Source organism: Cyanistes caeruleus, chromosome 10, assembly GCF_971803275.1.
Source record: "Cyanistes caeruleus chromosome 10, bCyaCae1.hap1.1, whole genome shotgun sequence".
Classification (NCBI taxonomy): Eukaryota; Metazoa; Chordata; class Aves; order Passeriformes; family Paridae; genus Cyanistes; species Cyanistes caeruleus.
In genome coordinates, this window is record NC_141710.1 from 22,760,118 (window position 1) to 22,763,613 (window position 3,496).

A 3,496-nucleotide genomic window follows, 5' to 3' on the forward strand; every position below is an offset into this window, starting at 1 on the left:
GATGTTTGTGTGAACACAAATATCGAGGGAATTAAAAGGGAATATTTTCTCTAGTCCAGGGAGCTAGTTCATTATTCAAAAGGAGAAAAGGTGTTGGGCCATCAGCTGAGCCCTGTTTGTACTTTAAAGAAAGCTGCAGAAAGCAGAAAAATATGAATTCCCATGGATGCATTAAAATATTATTGGATTTAGGCAAGGCCAGGGGTACTGGCAAAGAGGAGGATGGCAGAGAGAAAACGAGCATCTAAAGGAAAGCTAGTGGGTCAGCACATTGGAATTATCCGGGATAAAAACAAGGCACGGAGCGCTCACTTTCTAAAAAGGAAACAATTCTTTTAACAATTAAACAAAAGGAATAAAATAAGCACAGAGCCAGCAGCTCCTCAGTGATTGAGCAGATTTGGTTTCTGGGTGGATACAGCAGGCCCAGTGCTGGCAGAAAAGAAGCAAGGCAATAATCCGGGACCAAAAATAAACATGGCAATGGCTGCTGGAGGCAGAAATCATCGGGGAGATCTGGTGGGGACTGCAAATCATCCAACCATCTGTCCAGGAGGAGGAGGCACTCTCTGGGCACACAGGGAATGAGGAATAAATCACACAGGCAGCCTGGCACTGGCAGAGATGCTACTGGAAGCTCATCTGGAAAATGATTCTCACATCGAGGCGCTGCAGGAATGAAGCAGGTGCAGGTCAGAGCTATTAATTCCCCCAGATTCCAGAGCCCTGCACAGATTTGCCAGATTTGGTCTCTCAGTCTTGGGACAATGGAGCCTAAGTGGGATTTTTTGCCAACATTTATGAGGTTTTGATGCCAGCAGGAATGTTTAAAAGCAAGCAGTGAAACCTGAGTGTCTCGAGAGGTGAAGGACAGGAGCAGAAAAGAGAATTTCACAGAAAGTAAAAGTGGTGCTGACGCAAAAGCTGGGCCTAATCCTGCATGGACATCTTCTCCACCTTTTACCTCAGCTCCTAGAAAACATTCCCAACAGCATTCCATACCCAAAAGCACATGGGATTATCCAGAGAGATTGGCATGGGGAGAGATGGATGACCAGAGACAGCTCCAGGGACTGAACCCAAGCTGATTCCATTTTATTTCTAAAAATCAGCTCATAATGGATAGGAAAATCCTCAGCTGCAAATTCCTCCTGGTGTGGAGAATTAAAAGTTGTGCCAGGGTCCCCCTCCCAACTAAATTCTTCCTGCCTGGCCCAGAGTAGGCAGAGGTGGAATAATGCAGCCTGTGGAAATCTCATTCTCTGCTTTACACAGATTAATACAGGACTGGGATTTTGACAGAGCTAAGGATTACACCGTCTGCATCCTGGACAGGATCTATTTTATACAAGAGCTGCTCCAAATCTTCTTAAACTTTAATGTAAAATAAAAAGGAATTTATGTGCACAAAACACCGCTGTGAGCTGGGAGTGGGTTTCTGCTCATGTTTTCTGGAATTTTAAGGTTGAATCATGGGTTTCTATCCATTTATTGCTGCTTTCTATTTCCAGCAAGGGCTGTGGCCTTGGAACAGGCACAGACCTTGGAGCTGATTCTGCCTGGTAAAAACACTTTATCAGTTTTATCCATCACTTTTGAAATCAGCCTGCTTAGAGATGTCTTCACCTTTCTGATAGCACATCTAAAATAAAAAGTAGGATGCATAGCTCCAGAAGAGAGCCACAACATCAATTAGGTGAGAAGAAAAAAAATGAGTGCTGCTTATTTTTCCTTTTGTATTTCTGTTTGTTATTTATGCAGTGACTCCAGAGAAGATGGAACAGCTGAAAGAGCTTTAAAGGAGAGAGGTGAAAAGAAAAATGCAGCTTTTTTTTTCTTTATTTCTGGAGTGTTTGTACTTCTATTAATAATTTTATCCCTGTTAAAGCACACAAATGCCACCTAAAGCATTTAGAACAATCAACACTGTGCTATGATAAATAATTGGGTTTAAATCTGTGCAGTGGAATAAAATAAAAAATAACAAGATATAATCTTGCTATTATACTTTAATAAATTGCAGCATTTGGACTGATTTTCAATAAATTTGACTTTTACCAGTGTAAAGAAGCAATTTTGACCTCAGCTGTCTGGGAAACAAGAAAGATCCAAGAAGCAATAAAAGAGAAGACAGTCAAAGTGAGACCTTTTTATTTCCTAGTAAAGAATGAAGTTTATCTGTGAATGATCCTGGAATAAGATTTACAGCTCTGTAAAATGTCACTAAGAGCGAACTGGAAATTGAACCTTTGAGAGAAGTTCACAAGATTTTTGCTCTGCAAGCTTAAAAAAAAAACAAGAAAAAAGAATGAGGGAGTAAAATTGGCCAAAAGGCTTCAGAAGACACCAGAGTTGCCATAAAAGTTAAAAGTTTATAAAAAGATCATGTAAGAAAAACAGTTCTCACTATTTCTTGCTTGATGATAAAGTACAGGAATCTAAAGAGAGGCTCTGGAATGACAAAGATTTCCACAAGAAAAAGAATCAATTGAATTCACTTCTCTGGAGTGTAGGAAAAGAGGGTAAATTCTGTGATCTCCACTAGGAGATGATGGATATGAAATCCATGGGACAGCTCTGAAATCCAGGTGGCAGGAGGCAACACATCACTGAAGATTAAAATGCAACTTAAAAACTTGATGTCAGAAATTAAAACAACTTAGATAAGGTAGATAAAAAAGTTAAGTAACCTACTAACTATTTTTGAAGTGGGAAAATATAAAATTAACTTCGTATTTTCCTCCCTGTAAGATTAATTTCTGATTTTAGACATGTACAGGATTTCTCCACTCTCACTCCAGAGAGATCCTCAGTTTGAGCAGAGAACTCCCCATATTCCAGAGCCACGAACACGTGGATTCACAACAGAAAGTAAAATTCAAGTGAAAATTCCAGATTTACTGTAGAGTAACAGCAAACTGTGAAGATGGAAACCCTTAAATGATGCCCAGAGCCCCAGTCAGAGTTTCACCTGTAGCTTTACTCACAGGACCTGTGATTTTTTGGGAAATAAATCAAAATTCTCTGCCTGAATCTAGCACATCACAACTTATTTATACTCACAAGGCAAAGGGGAAAGGAAAGGGGGGAAAGGGAAGGGAGGAAAGGAGAGGGGAAATGCTGGTGTCTGGCAGGTGTTCAGAATTCCTGGCATGGAGGGATTCCCAGTACAAAATAGGTGAAAATATATCCCAAACTTTCTAATATATTTGAATTAAATTCAGTTAGATGATGACAGGAACAAAGGCACTGTGAGAACACAACCATGCCATAACAAGCATTAGGGTTTTGTTCCAGAGTCAGGAAACCTCAAAATGTCAATTATCAGCAGGACCTGCTGACATCTGCAGTGTCTGGGAAGAGGAGAGGAGGGCAGATATGGAAGGGAAAGTGGTTCAGAGGGAAAAATCCAACAGAAATTAAGGCAGAGCTGCTATGGGAAAGCTTGGAAATACAGGAATTGTAACGTACAAGGCACAATTTAAATGCACTGTCA

At 40.3% G+C, this 3,496-nt stretch overlaps 1 long non-coding RNA gene across 1 annotated transcript; it reads left to right on the top strand.

Annotated features, from left to right (window-relative positions):
- Positions 1–1,517: 1,517 nt before the first annotated feature.
- On the top strand, positions 1,518–2,708 carry LOC147651371 (uncharacterized). Its single transcript, XR_015274569.1, has 3 exons — positions 1,518–1,562; positions 1,762–1,808; positions 2,062–2,708. It is a non-coding gene; the product is annotated as an uncharacterized LOC147651371 (long non-coding RNA).
- The last annotated feature ends 788 nt before the right edge of the window (positions 2,709–3,496 follow it).